The sequence below is a fragment of the Meleagris gallopavo genome, chromosome 5 (genome assembly GCF_000146605.3).
Source record: "Meleagris gallopavo isolate NT-WF06-2002-E0010 breed Aviagen turkey brand Nicholas breeding stock chromosome 5, Turkey_5.1, whole genome shotgun sequence".
Taxonomy (NCBI): domain Eukaryota; kingdom Metazoa; phylum Chordata; class Aves; order Galliformes; family Phasianidae; genus Meleagris; species Meleagris gallopavo.
The window spans coordinates 19,623,189-19,639,493 of record NC_015015.2 but is presented as its reverse complement, the minus strand read 5'-3'; the positions used below and the strand labels follow the sequence as shown (position 1 = coordinate 19,639,493).

Below are 16,305 nucleotides of genomic sequence, written 5' to 3'. Positions count from 1 at the left end.
GAAGAGGACGTTCAGGGAACACCTTATCACTCTCTACAACTCACTGAAAAGAGGTTGTGGCAAGCTTGGGGTCAGCTTCTTTTCCCACGTAACTAAGTGACAGGAGGAGAAGGAATGGCCTCAGGTTGTGCCAGGGAAGCTTCTGGTAGAATATTAGGAAAAACTTTTTCCAAAAGCACTGGAATGAACTGCTCAGGGTGGTGATTGAGTCACTGTCCCTGGAGGTGTTCAAGAAACATGTAGATGTCGTACTAAGGAACATGGATTATTGGGCAATATTGGTGGTAGGTGGACAGTTGGATTAGGTGATCTTAGCAGTCTTTTCAACCTTTATGATTCTGTTATTCTGTGAAGGACTGACGGAACTCAGAAGAGCTTTTTGTTGTCTATAATAGGTAAGTTTGTTTGAAGAAAAAAAGTTAAATTCCTTCAGTTCATAGTGAGTTTATAAAACCATTGATGTGTGTATGCACAGTGTCACACTGAGAATGCCGGTTACTTCTAATGTCCTGCAGAAGAAAAGGACAAATTGACTATCATTGTTTCATTTTCTACTTAGAGAGGCTACATGTTCCCTAGTCATTTCCGAGTCATGATTATGAATGTAGTGTATATAAGAAATTATTCTGAACATGATAAATACATAACTGTGCTCACCCTTATACTTCTATATGCATATCCATATTACTTATAAGTCTTCAAATTAATTTAAAAGCCTATCATTAGGTTAAATAATCTGGAACTTTCTATCTTAAGGATTTTAACCTGTGTTACTCCTGCGACAACTGCAGTAGAAGTTCATGCATTAGCAACTCTGTTTTCTGCTTTCTTCGTTTTCTCAGAAAAGCCTCACTGAAGTAGAAATTTGCCATTCACCTTCTTCCCTCTTCTGAAGCAATTTAGTTCGTATGCAAGGAATTGCGATATTTTCTGAATGCTTGTCTTTGTAACTGGGAGAACACATTTTTTGAGGGTAGCGTGTTTCAGATGTAATATGTACAGACTTTGTCCTGCTGTTATTAGGAAGTTTAAACTCTGTCAGTTAGAGCCCAGAACTCCCAGTGAAAACAGCTGGAGATTTGTGCAGTGAGGGGGAATCAGAATGTTGAGTTGAGTTCAGCTATGCATCTGAGAAAGGAGGGTGCTTCCATAGATCTGTTTTCTCTGGAAGTCCTGTAACTTGTTTGTTTTTTAATACTCCTTGAGTTTCTTTCCAAAAGAAATGAGTACATATTCAAAATACATTTTGGTTTTACTTTGTTTTTATTTATATAATTTAAAAGATGAATTAATTAATCTGTTTTTCTCCTCCCTCAATTCTGTAGAGATATTTTTTTTGTCTCCTTTGATGTACTCTTACTCTCCTCACTGTGAATTTAATCAATGCTTCCATTTTCATTTGGTCTTGCAGTTCTGTCCCTGCAGGCTTCAATAGCCTCATCACATTTGGTTCTGATAAAGGACTTGTGGAAAAACATGGTAAATGTTCTTGGAAACAATTCTGCCAAAGTCTCACTGATTTCATTCACACCAAACCCTGTTTTTTCCTTGTTTTTGCTGACTTTCCCTGTCCTTCTCTGCCCCCATTAGGTACCATGTTTAACTGACACTGTCTTTCTGTCTTCCACATTTGTGTTCTAGTTAGACAATTTGTCATTCTTCTTTGTCCCCTAGTCCTGAGATGGTGATTCGTAGCTCATTTTTTTTAAGTTGATTCTGTCCCTATTTCTTGTCCATGTTTATGAGGTTGTGTGATGAAACAGATTACTGATCTGTTTTAAAATTAATCTGCCTTTACGAGGAGGCTTGTTGTTGATGTGGGAGTTATAACTTGATTCCCTTGAGATCTGTTGAGCAAGTGGTATTATATCACCACAATCAAATGATTGTTCAGGGGATGGAAACAGTGTCTGGGGACACAGGAGGCAGGAGCTCCTGAGAAAAGCACTGCTGCAATGAGAAATGGCTGTGGAACAATGATCTATTTGTCTTGTCATTTACCCCAGCCCTTTTACTTTGTGATTGCACTTATGCAACTTTCTGTAAGTTAAGGGCTCTTTCAGCTCATTTAAGTGATCTCTACCATTCAGTAGTAACCAGTTTCTTCATAACAGAACAAAAAACAACTATAATTACTGACATCCTCACTTTGAAGGAGCTGAACTGTTTCCAGCAATTAAGTTTTCTAGGAAGTGTAAAAATTGGAATAAGTAATAAAAGTCCTTCTTATTTCCCAGACTTGTAGGGCCTGAGCTGATCCTCCCTAAAAGCTTTCTTGTTAAACCTTTGTATGACCTCCAAGAGATTTATGGCTTGCAGCTAGAGAAAATATTATTTATCCAGTGCCCTTGCTGGTCACAGATACCACCTTTCAGTGAAGAAAACGTGTCATCTGCTTTTGTCTTCTCTTTTTGAATCCCAATAATACTAGGAGAAATGCAACATGCAGTATTTATTTTACTAGAAGATTTATGGCAGGAGTGTGAAGCTATACATGAAGCTCATTAAGCAGTTAGATAACTAGGCACGAGAAAACATAAGATGGAAGTAAAGGAAGTAAAATCCAGAATCTCATGGCAAAGATGACATCTTCTACGTACTACTTGATCCCAGTTGATCTTTGTAGGCTTTTTTACTGAAGAAGATGCACATTTCATGAAACTGTGGCAAACCAGTGTTGCCACAGGAGGAGTTGACTTCAGTTCCACTGTAAGTATTATGGCTTGTCAGGCTTTTTATTTCTGGTGAGAATAATGTAAGATGTAGAAATTATGTTTTTAAGCTGGCTTTCCAGAATTTGTGATTCTGCTCCTTTCACATAAATTCATTAATTCTGGATAAACAAGACAGCACTTTCTTCTCTTAAAAATTAAAAAAATAATAACTGCATTACTTATAGTAGCATGAATAGATGATTTCCTGACTTTCTGTTTCCTTTATAGTCATATATGGATAGACAGTTTTTCTATCTTTATTTTAATTACTGTGTGTTTCCTTTAAAGAATGTCCATTATTCTTACTTTAAGACCCGTGATTGCTCTTAAGACTTTGCAAATCTACCTCAGTTAAACAGAAACATATCAGTAATGACCATTAGATCCAGTGCTGTAGTTTTTGTCACTAACACAATACATGAGCTGCTGTTGAGGCTTTTTGTCTTTTGTCTTTCTCCTCTGCTTGTGCCATGATTTTAGCTGTTTAATGGTTGCTTTGCTATTGAAATCCACAGGGGAACATATTCCCAAATATTTCTCTAGCCTCGTGTAGAGAAATCTAAGAGCTCTTCTCCCCATGTTCCCAGCAGGAGCTTCCTTCTTTTTATGTTTCAGCTACTGCACACACATACTTACATTTGACTTCTTTGGCAAAAGCCAACCTAATGAACTATCACAGAGTGTGGATAATGGCAATGCAACCTCATCCCCTTTCCCTATATAATTTTTCTTATCTATTTGCAAAATCTTTCTGTGTGTGATTAATTTTGCTAATCTTAGACTTTTAAATTAATCATTAATTACTGTATTTAGTTATTACTCTGAGTGTTTAAGAACTGCATGGTCTTCTACTGTCAATGTTTCTACATGGATGTACTTGAATATATTTCTATAAGATATTATTGGGTAAACAACTACTAAAAATTTACTTCACATACAGGTCATTCGGTAGAGTATTTTTGTCTTGGGGAATAACTGTTATGTTTCATTAAACATTGCATTGTTTCGTGAGACATCACATATTTGGGAAACAATGTGTCAAACCAACTGAGGAATATGGACCTAAAATGCATGCTTAAATTCTTTCTCAGCATCTCACTGGAGCTGATCCCAAACTGGCTCTATCTCAAATGTTCTTGCTGTTATTGCTTACCAGAGTAAATGATTCCCACCAGAAATTCTAAACTAATTCCAATGCTGTAAGACATCCCTCAGTATAAGAATGTGGGCTTTGAATGAGGAAATAAAATGAAGTATATTCACTGATTCTTTTTGAGTTTGTAGCAAGGTAAAATTTGATACTTTCATTATGTAATTATGATGAGAACCATTACATGACTGGTTAAGTCGTGCAATATCTGCTTTCATCTTTCTAGAGAATATGAGGGATGATTTTTCTTCTCTAAAGTTTTACTTCCTGATACCGTTTATATCAATGTGTTCAGTCACATAATTTATTCAGATAATGAATTTGACATAGTAGTTCTGTATGTACAGCACATATGATGCGGTCAGATAAAACTTTGAGAGTTCAGGAGAAAAGCTCAGGGAAATCAGATTAAACCCTAGATCAAATCATTTCCTGTAAGGCTTTTGCTACTTCAACACATATTTCATCTTTGGAGGGCAGTTGATGTGATAGGATGAGAGGAAAGAATGTTGAGTTGCACCAGAGGGAGTTTAGATTGGATATTAGAAATAATTTCTTCATGGAGGGTATGAACAAACACTGAAATAGGCTGTCTGGGAAAGTTGTGGAGTCCCTTCCCTGGAGATATTTAAGAGATGTGTGGATGTGGCTGACACCAACAGATATGTTTTCATGACAGGATTTGGTAAGTCAGGCTGGCAGTTGGTGTTCACAACCTTGAGGATCTTTTCCAACCTAAATTGTTTGTACAATCACCTCATTGTATGATTCCATTAAATAATTTGTGAGCACCAGGACGCTCACAGAAGTTTTGCTGCACTTATGTGGGTAATAAGAAATCTGATAATGTGAGGATCCAAATATTCTTGTGTTGTCTCAACTTACAAGGCTTTTTAAGTGATGAGTGGTATCTAAAATTCAGACTTATATCTTAATGCTGTTTTCTATGTTGCTTTGTCTGGAGGCTCAACTCTTTGGCACAATATATACGAAAGAGGAAAAATTAGCTGCATTTTGGAGCCGAGACAGAAGAAAATGATTTTTAGATAAGCTTATCGTATTCATTTATCTTTGTCATAATGCCTATTACACCCTCAGTTCGTAAAATGCTTGGACCTGCACTTAATTGATAAGTTTATCAGTAGTGCTGCTTTATTCATTACTTCCACAATGTAGTGAAATGGTCATGAGGCAACCTCAAAGCAAAATGATGATATAGTAAAAGATAATATGAAAAGGATTTTTTTTTAATGTTTGTTTTCTTATGAGTAAAAGAAAAAAAATATACCTACTATCATAACTACTGAATTTGGTATGGGTTGCTTAATGGCATCCTGTTCTCATGTATATCTTCAGAAAGCGTAGGTTTGAGGAACTGAGAAGATGGTGTCCAGAGTTGTTTGGACAACATTTGAGAGCATTGTGACCAAAGGGTGAACATCTAGAACTGGATTCTAATGGGAAAGACTACAAGTGCAAGAAAACAAGATAAACATCTATACTGTTTCTTACAGAGATCTATGATAATCCAGATTTAGACTTTTGGAATTTTAAAATTTTAACTGTTTGCTTTAGTGATATATACAGTGTAGATGAAAGTATTTGCTGCAAGTATTGTTACAGCAAAAATATATGGTGCAAATGAGTATTTAAAATGACAGTGGTACATACAAGGAACTTGTCAATTTGTAAAAATCTGATCAATATCATTTCTTGCATGATATTCAGGGAACTGTGTTGAAAGGAAACAGTGCTAATTGTAATGAAACGTGACTTCTCCACTGTGCCACACTACTGTAAACTGCAACTGACTGGTTGCTGAACTGGTGACATGTTGTAATTCAATTTAATGGATTCCAGCACTTGCTCAAGCAGCTGTTGAAACCTCCCATTGACTGCCCCCTGTGTCATCTTTTTATCTGTCTGCTTTGAATTTCAGCTATTGTTTCTTCATTCTGCCTCTACTGAGCAGGTGGATGGCTAGCAAATGTCCTCTATCAAAAATCCCAGTATTGCATGTAATTTCTCTACCATTTTCAGGTTCACATTAGACTCCTGTCTAATAACCAAATCACACTTTACAGATAAAATGTGTTATTTACTTTCCTGTTTTTTTTTCCAGACTTGATCTACTCTTTGCTCCTTACCAAGTTTTGATTCTTTACTGCAGTTTTGTGTGATGGTTGAAACTTGTTCTCTTTTTTTCCCCAAAGACATTCTTGACCAAAGAGAGTTTAATTTCCTCCTCTCAGCTTCCAGGAAAACTAAGATGGCTGTTTGTTTTTTAATTTTTTTTAACCTTTTTTGATGTTATGCACTCTTGAATGTGCCAGTAAAGCTGTCTGTGATTGTTTGTCTTAAAAATTAATACCGTATACTTCTTTCACTGGATTATTGATAATGAATTAATGAATTCATTAATTAATGCTTAGAAAAAAAAACTTCCTTTGTAGTGCTCATTTGGAAAGTTATGTAATAGTTAGAACATAAAATTCATTTCATTTCCTGGATTTAAGCCCCAAATTGTAAGGGTTATGGAGTTCCTTTTTTGTTTTATTTTTCACACATGGCACTTCATGCAGTGTCATACCTATGTTAGGTCATTTCTCTGTTCTACGAAATTATAATTGTTGTGTATACATGTATCCAAAATGATATAAAATATATATAATATTGAATTGCATAAGAACCACTTCAATTCTTAATTATTAAATAATCCTCTTGAAAACTGTAGATTATTTTTCTTTTGGCCTTGTCTGCAGTTTGGAAGTAGGAGTGAAAATAAGCTTTTTGTAGGCTAGGCATATTTCCTGAGTCAGAGTCTTAAGTGAGCCAAACATAAGGAGGATTGCTTATAAATTACTTTTTTTTTTTTTTTTTGTACCATGAAATATTTAAATCCCAACTTGCTTTTTTAGTTCATGCTTTTTACTAAAGGGGAAAAAAATACCATACAAATGCTATATGTTTGTCATAGCCTCAAACACAGCTAAGTTTAGGGAAAACATTTTAAGAATGCAGAATTCAGTTGTGATAGAAAATACCAAAGAACAGTTGGTTGAATCCAGACATAATTGTAAGTAGAGTTTCTAAACTGATGGAGTCTGAATTTCAGCAGGTTCCTGAAGTTGAAGTCATCATTCCTATTCTGATGACTATCATAGATTACTTAAATATCGTAAGTAAAGAATAATTAGTAAATCAGTTTCATTCCCATACTAAAATCCACTTCAGTTTTGTGCATTAACAAGAGTCTAGCCTCACAATGTAAATAAATCTCATATGTAAGTAAAAAATGACTTCATTAAGTACTTGTAAGACCAGGACTCAGGAATGGCATCCTCCTTGGTTACAGCAAAATACTCTATTTTATTTATAGCTTATTTATGCTTTTAGCTTGCCATAATTTCAAATGATTCTATTACCAACACCACAAAAATTAAGATGTAGGACAATTTAACAGCTAAAGTGGCTTTTCAGAAAATTACACAAGTTATTGTCATCATTCACAATTTGTCTGGCACCATTATATTTAATATAAGATGGCTAACATCATTAAGGCTGAAATATTAGCCCATAGGAGGGGCAGACAAAGGGGCTGTAGTTCTATGCCCAAATGTTGCTCTATCGTTTCTATTTGTCAGGCAAGAAAAGATCGCTCCAGAACTGAGGAAGAACGTTTACTTCTCTTCACAAATATAGACAGCCCCAAATGCTGTGAGGCTATGAAACTAAAAGAATAGAAGAGGCAAGAGGTTTGTAATATGTCTTCAAACAACATTAGAATTATTTGAGTTTAGGAAATAAAATTGGGAAAATATTAATAGACTTTCAGCGAACATTTGTAATATTGTAGTAAGAATTACTCTGCCCATCTCTTATGCTCCTTTACAAATATTGGAATCGCAGTGTTAGCAGACTTTAACTAAATCTTCACTACTCCGCTGAGAGTTAACTTCTTTAACCCTGTTGTAATGAAAGCTGTGCAGTAAAAAGTTATATAAAATACTCTATGCCTTTTGTTACAATTAGAGACTGCTTCCTAATCTTCTGCGAACATTGTAAGGTTGAAAATGGAAAAAAATATAAATGCATCCTTTTTTCTATATTTATATTTAATTTGAAGTGTTTCAATAATTGTTTATGTAATCATTTTATTACTGAGATACATTTCTGTCCTGATCAAAACAATTTCATTATAAAGTCGCAAGGTCTAAAATATAATAAACATTTTATAAGATATGAGGTGAAAAAAATAAATTCCAACCGAACTTTTATACTTTAGCTGTAGAGTTTGCTCTTCCAAAACAGCTCCTTATATAAGTGTAGAGCAGGTTTATAGTAGGAATCTAACTCTTTGGTTTTTGACATTTTCACGTGCTACTGTTACCTTTGTTGGAAGAATACGTCTGATATTTCAGTTTTATTTAAAACCCTACTTTTGAGGTTTTTTTTCTCAGTTTCCTGTTATTTGGGAAGCAAACAGTAGGAAAAAAAAAAAATAAGAGAAGTTTTATTTAATATAACATCTTTCAAGGAAGGCACTGATTTATGGAAATGGTGATATAAAATCAGCTGTAAAGTAAGCCACTGACAGAATAGACATAGGCATCTGATTTTGAAAATTTTGACCCTGGTTACTTCTGTGGCAATGAAAAATGTTAGTCCATAGGGGCTGAGAGTCCTTGGTCTTCTACACTTCTTTTTTTCTAGCAGCACTACATTAAACTATTATTGTACAAAAGATTTTTATTGATGGAAAAGTATAGTTGAAGAGATAATAGGTATTTAAAAAATAGCATGAGGAAATGCTGTGCAAGTGGTAGTTTAACTCCTGAGACTTTTTACTCTGTTTTTATTATTCTTTGTAGTTAAGTATTAATGGAGTCAGTGCCACTTAAGCAAAGGCATTTGTATCATGTCACTAGCCTATATGGAATTAAGGAAGAGTGAACTTCATCTCTCTAAGTAAGCAGCAGATAACAATGCAGAGCGACACAGAAATCATTGAATTTGCTGTCAGTGTTTGTGATACTTGCTAATTTACATGGGCATTTTCAAGCGATTTGGTGGCTGGGATTCCTTGGGGGCAGTTCACTCAGGCGCTGAAACTCAATCAATGTTTAAATGGTTTTACTCTTCGAGTGACTTAAAAAAGTCCTAAGTAGATGTTTTCATAATTAATACAGTAACTGCAAATCATGCAAGGATCATTTATTTTTCAAAAGATGATAAAACAGCATTCTCATTTGGCTGGGCATCTTGCACTGTGTTTGTTAGTACTGTGAAGAAATGTAAAACGCAGATTGTTGAATTAAGACAAGCAATTACTCACTGATCTGGATGTCTCTACTCCTTCTTTAGTTGATAATGCATCTCTTGTGGAGGAAATATAATGATCTGGAACTCTGAGATCTGAATTCTTCTCTCCAGTAGCCTGTGCAGCATCTCACCTTTGCCTGCTCTGATTCCCCTTGGGCTAGAAACAGGACAGGCAATGCCTTTTTTTCAAAATAACATCTAATATAACTGTTTTCCAAGATGCAGTATGTTGTTTCCACCCTATGGAAAATCCTATTATTTTTTCCTTCTTATTGTTCTAGGGATGTTTTAAAATATGATTGTTAAAGTTTTTGTGCAGTGCTAACATATCAGTAAAAGAGTGTAGGGATGCTGCTTTGCTCCTGTTGTTTTTTTAACTCCTGATAATGTACAGAGAAAAATGGGGTGCTAGATCTTGATGCAATAAATACCTGCGTTCATTTGATTGCTGATAAGGTCTAATAAATGTGGAATTTTAGGGCTATCTGATGTCTCCTTTCATGATAGGAAGGAAGGTGATGTTCTGACAAAGGCATAAAGTGGGAGCGAAAGATAAGTCATCTGTTCCTGCCTCATTGATTTCCTGCATGCTTTTGAAAGGATAGCTGAAGTCAAATAATCCTTTTTAATTTTTGTGAGCAATAATTTTCTTTGGTAAACTGTAGGCTTCATCATTGCAAGCTCTTGCCCTTTTGTACATAATGCCTCTTTTTAAAAATTTTCTTACTATACATGAGATAAGTAAATAATGTATTTACATTGGATTCAAGTATTTAAATATATTTCTCTTGCAGAATTTCTGGAGGGAAAGATGCAAAATGCAACTCTAAAAACTTCTAGGCATGTGGAAACCTCAAACTGAAGTAAGAGGAAAAGAGATTGTCATCTCAGACTTCTTTCTAGTAAGCTCTTGAGATTGTCAGCACTGAAAAAGCATCTTGGAATGAACAAAGTTGACGTCCACTTAAAGCTGATTCAGACTTTGTAGAATGAGTATTATTGCTTGACCTAACATTGCTGTTGTCACCTATTTTACCTACCCTTTTGATTCCTTGTTTATTTTTTTAATCTGCCCTACTTGTGCAGTAAAGCAGGCTTTTTTTTTTTTAAAATCACAGTGTCTTTTGACTGAATCTAAATAATATCCCTCCACTTCTGTCCAGTTTAATACCTTACAGCCTCATAGATTTACATTAGCAAATTACATTAGCAAATGGTTTAATTTGTAGAAATCATAGAATTGTTTGGGCTAAAAGATACCTCAAAGATCATGTAGTTTCAATCCCCCCGCTCCCATGGGCACAACCACCTTTCACTAGATCAGGTTGCCCATAACTCCATCCAGCATCCAAGAATGAGGCATCATCAACTGCTTATTTGTATTTTCAGAATAGGTATATGTATTAATGAAAAAAAATGCTACTGTTCAAAAAATTAAGAATGGCACAGCAGTTTGGCATATATGTTATTGCAGGTTGTTACTTTTAAACAATGGAAAAAAGATTGTTTTTTTTAACTGAGCATGAGATATTCTAGTTCTATATATTTTGCTTTAGTAATGGAACCGTGAATAAGACTTAAATAATTCCACTCAATGCAAAGTCTGGGTGGAATTCTTTGAGTGAAGACTAGGAGCTGAGCAAACTCTGTAAGAACAGTCATATAAAACAGCTTATTGCTAAGATGCAGGCATCCTGAAACCATGATCTTAGATATGCAGGGCAATATAAAGTATATAGCTAATTCCCTCTGCTGGGCTTGTTTGAAAATCTTAGCTTTAATGTAATTAAAGAACATACTGATCTCTAGTTGCTTTAATCACTTGAGTATCATGCACCTACCTGACAGTTTCAGTGTTTCTGCATTACCTCCATTTTGATTAGACCCAGTTACATTTAATTAGCAGGTTGTTTGATCAATTAGATAATGAACCTTAAAGTCACCTTCTTGCTTCAAACAACAATGAACCGCTCCTCTAGAAAGAAAAGGAGAGAAACCTGTGTAAGTAAGCTTTTAGTGCACAAAAATATCCAGCCTATTTTGCAACATAGAACTAAAAAATATTTTAAACTCTTAAGAATAGAAGATTAACAATTCAGTGAAATTTAACTCCGAGGCTTCTTAATGTGAATTATCTTCTTCTGTTTATGTCTAGATCTGTGTTGAATAGGAGAGAGGTACTTATCATTGAACCAGCTTTGCTCTTGCTTCATTGATTTCTATGTCATCAGAATAAGACTAATGTTGAGTGACTTCAAATGTTGCATGGTGCCCTTGCAATGCTATCATATTTCTGTGTATTACATAAATAGCAGTAAATAAAAGCAGAAATGAACAAGCAACAGCCTAGTAGAAAAATCAAATTTTGAAAAGTGGAAGTTCCTTTTCAGACAACTGGAAACTGATGTATTCATTTTATCTCTGGCATTCTGTTTGTCTGTACTATTAATCTATTTATTTCTACATTTAAAATATATTTTCTAAACTTATGTGATTCTAAACTTATGTGATTTTTACACTTTCTAAATATGAAACTAGCATGCTCCAGAATAGAATTTTCTACTTGGAAATTATTATCAAATATTGCTCTTTATTGCCATTAAAGGCAAATTCAGAATCACAGCTTCTTTGCACACATGTGGGAATGCTTTCAAACTGCATGTGAAATATAACTACATGGAATCTGGTTGACTCACAAAGCAGGACAGAACTTTAAGGACATGTTTGTGGTCTTTTTCCTGCAAGGGGAAAAAAAAAAAAAGAAAGAAATGCAGTTGATAATCCAGTTGTAATTATTCTGAGAATTTTATTTTCGCAAGTAAAAAATAAATACTTTGTGTGCTCTGAAAATACAAGTGGCCAGCAGTCTATTTCTCTTTGACATTGCTTAATGATGTTGATTCAGCTTTATTTAGAGGGAAAGCTGAATTAATGAGCAATTTTGGTTTTGCTTCAAATGCAATATTGAAAATGAAAATGACCTGAAATTTAAAATCGTCCTAAATTGCTATTCACAGTAAACTCACTCCTACCCTATAAGAGCATGAGATACATCAAGCTATATACCATTTCAAATGGGATCTTAGCCCCCATTTTGTCAAATTAATGGAACTAGTAACAAAGCTGTGTTAAGGTTCATCTTGTTTTTTTGAGAAGGTCATGTTATGCTATATGGTAAAAATAAATATTAGAAAACAAGAAAAGGTAAGCAATTTTGAGGAAATGGCTGATCTATCTACTTTTAGATTTTGTTCCACATTTGTATTCTCCTCTGAAACTGTTGACAGTTTGGATAATATTCCTCTATACTGAATTCGGTGGATAAAAGCAAAGAAATAGTATTTAAAGCAAAAGAAGTATTAATTAACATGTCTCTTAAAATTTAACAGCTACAATCATAAAATCAAGAATTCAAACACTGAGATAATTTCCCTGTGAGCATTTAACTTTGTCCAAGAAAATACTTAAACAACAATCAACAAAAACATTTCTGACAGCTGTTCAGTGTCATTTAAGAGGCAGAAAATCCAGAAAGAGTAGGAATAGGAAGAATTTGTGTGTTCACCATGCGCAAGTATGTTAAGTTTGTTCAAATATACATCTGTATAGCACTCTCAAAAACTTCTGTTCTTTGAATTCTCTAGTCATGGAGGTTAACTTTGAAACGTTGTGTGGAGAAAGAAATCCACTGTTATCTATTTTTCTTATTTTACTGGGTAGCAATGTATAGGGTATAAACTGTTTAGGAATAGGAAAATAAATTATTTCCATCAATTCTAGGATTGGGTAGGGTGGAATACTAATATTATTCAGATATTTTGTTTGCATTACAATAATGAATAGTGCATTGTCTGGCAGTGTTCCACCAGATGTTTGTTTGCTTTTTTTTTTTCCAAGCTCCAAAACCACTTGTCTATTATTTTATTCCTTTATAAGAAAACATCTCCATTGATTCAACAAATCTTTCTATACTGCTTGAATTAAAGGAGAGATTTTGAGGGGTGTATGTATGTAAATATATACATATATTAAAAAAATAATAATAATAAAGGAAATACCTTATTTAACAAGCTGGTACCAGTAACATTAAAACTTCCCAGTTCCCTTCAACCCAAGCTTTTCTGTGATTCTTTGATCCCACTCAGTATGCAGACACCAATCCAATTAGGAAAGGGTTAATTATGTTCTTGTGACTCCATCATCAGCATGTTAAATATTTGGGAGTTCTGTCTTGAACATCATTCACTTCTTGTGGGATATGCCCTCCATTTGCATTTTGTCAACACTTCGGATTTAAGTTGAAAATTGATGCAGAAATTCAAAATCAAAAAGGTACACCTCTATAAATCTCAGTGTTGGTTATGTATTAGCTCTTTCCATTTTCTTCTGATATCAACATGCTGTCTCCTTTTTCGGTTCACTAGGAGTCCTTTCACCACCTAAAATGTATTATATTGCTAATATTTCTGGTCTCTTGCTTCTGGTATTATTTCTTAAGATCTGTATTCTGTATCCTTTTCCTGTAGTAGCACAGAGTGGATATGTAGGAAGGAATATAGGAAAAGTATACAAGCATAACAGTATATTGAATAAAAATTAGGACTACTTTGGGATTTTATTGTTGAGCTGTTCTTGGTATTTTTCATTCTAATAGCTTGTATCTGTACAGTATTTGGTGCAAGTTTACTCAAGTATCTGTTTTATCAGTATTCTCATTCTACACACCAAAGATCTAGAGCAGATCAACTACCTGGGCTTCTTCCCCTAGCTAGCTATTTGTCCAGTCTTTGAGTATTTTGAGCCTAGATGAATATATGAATGAAAAGTGGATTTATTTTTATCAACTCTTACTGGATTGCTTTCCCCAAAAAAACTACATGTTTTCTGAAATCATGTTTCTTCTAGCATTCTGATACATTCTCTTTAAACATCCGAAAGCTTTTATAGGGAGAAACAGCAAAAGCTGGTCAATTCCTGATTTTTTTTCTGTATAACATTTTTATTTTATAGACTTTGATTATTTTGTTCCTCTGCTTATTTTTCAGAATCCTAGCAGACTTGACCATGTCCCATGCAGAATCTTTTTCCCAGTCTTTCATCTTAGCTATTCACTGTAAACATTCCTGTGTTTTGTATCCTTTTAAAATGTGGCGTAGTATTCAAGAAGTAGGAATGCTAAGCATTTTAAAAGGGACTGACAATGTTTTTGTTTTCTATGTTTTCTCTAGAGATTCCTAATATTAATGTATTTTTGATTGCACTCAAATAACATTCATAGGCTTATAACTTCACAATCTGCCTCTGCGCAGCTTTTCCTCACTTCACAAAATATATTTTTCTGCATTATCTTCAACTTCCTGCAGACTGTCCCATTCTTCTCACACGTCATCATTTATCATTAAAACTAACTGTACTGAAACTCATTACTGGAAGAAAAAAAAAAGAAAAGAAAAATAGGAGCAATAGATATTAATGGAAGAATGAAGTTTACTTATTTCACATGACCTAGGGAGTTGAAGATAATTTCAAATAAGTGAGGGTAAAATTTGAAATATTAAGGTTCTTGAGCTGTTGAGTAAACCAACATCACTCCTTCTTACGTAAGCCTTTGTGCAAAGATAGGCAACAAAAACCTCTTGGAGATTCAGTTTAAGCCAAGCCTATAGAGCTTCAAAGTTGCATGCTCCAGGGCCATCAGGCGTCTTAGTTTGCAGCAGATAGAAGGATGGTCTTAGATTCAGCCTCAGAATGATGCTGACACACTTTCTGAGCTTCCAACTACATTGAAAGCCTTAACAAATTTGCCTTTTTGCCAAGGATTCTGTTTAAAAAAAAAAAAGTCTTGTAAAATTCCTGACCAGTCTTAGGATTCAGCCCACTAAGCATAAGATCAAATGTAGGAGTCAGACATCATCGCTCAGTGAGGCTTGTTGGTATTTTAAATATGATTAAAAATAACAAGGGGATATTTACACACGTAGCTGCTTCTACAGCAAAAAAAAAAAAGGTAACAGAAACATGGCCAGTAGACATTTTCAAAGTACAGATAGCATCATGACTGACTAGAGTAAGGTTATATAGTTTGACACTTAGAAATAATATTTCATTATAAAATCATAAGAATTGTCAATAGCAGCACAATGACTCACCAAGGCAGGTAACTCATTATCATGACCTAAATATAAAAGAAGTAGGATTGGCGCTGTTGAAGAGAGTATGGCATCCTGCGGGAGGAAAACTACCAGCAGTTAAGTTTACAGAAGTCTATTGAGAAGCATGTATATTTTTAACTATTGTTTTGTTATTTTCTATGCAATAATAAAGCCTAATCACAGGAAAGGCTTAAATTTTTGATTCTGCCTTGTGTTTCCCAGGACTCACTAAACATGCCTGCTCATACAGTGTTACTAATAATAAAATAAATTATTAAAGCTGACAGAATTTTTATAGCTATTGCTTGTGCTTTATGTGATCTCCACTTTCTCCAGCTTAGGCAATGAACAAAAAACAATCGGTTTCTGTTTCTCTTATTCATGTGCCAGCATAATGCTATTATTTGTAATCATAAAATTGCAGGAAATTTTAAAATGCGAAGAAGAAATGGTGAAAAACAGGCAAATAATCTCTTGGGTTTAAATTAGATTTTCTGTTGACAGTATGTTCTTGTAATATTCCTTTCTTTAATGGAAAATATAAATATCTAAATAATAACAAAGCCTTCAATGGCTTTTCGTAATTAAGATTGACATCACTCTTCATGATGTTTCTAATAAACAAAAATACATTTGTTTGTATGTAGGAGAAAGTTATATTTTTAACCTGAGATCTTAAACTCAAAAAAGATTTACAAAAACAATTGATAAAATAAATAGTCTGCCTGTAAGCTCAAAAGGAAAGGAATTAACAAATACAAAACTAATTTTATCAAACAATTCTATATCCTATTACGTTTTTGAATGTTTGAATCCTTTTTATATGTGTTGTCAATAAAACACACTTTAGAAATAAACTTTGAGCATTCTGTGTTTAGGTTATTAGACTTGTGTTATAGATGTTAGCTTCTCTAGAATAACTAATAAAATAGATTTTGAAAGCTAGGAACTGATGATAATGTAATCA

At 34.1% G+C, this 16,305-nt stretch overlaps 1 protein-coding gene across 8 annotated transcripts in view; it reads left to right on the top strand.

Moving 5' to 3' along the window:
* The window catches only part of LRRC4C (leucine rich repeat containing 4C), a 531,845-nt gene that overhangs the window by 486,707 nt on the left and 28,833 nt on the right, over positions 1 to 16,305 (top strand). For 2 of the 8 annotated variants that reach the window (XM_010711268.3, XM_019615515.2), the window contains one exon: positions 9,981 to 10,088. The exons of 5 other annotated variants lie outside the window; for them this stretch is intronic. The gene's annotated coding sequence lies outside the window, so the exon portion shown is untranslated. The remainder of the gene's footprint in view (positions 1 to 9,980; positions 10,089 to 16,305) is intronic. One more of the 8 variants, XM_010711269.3, reaches the window with a different exon arrangement.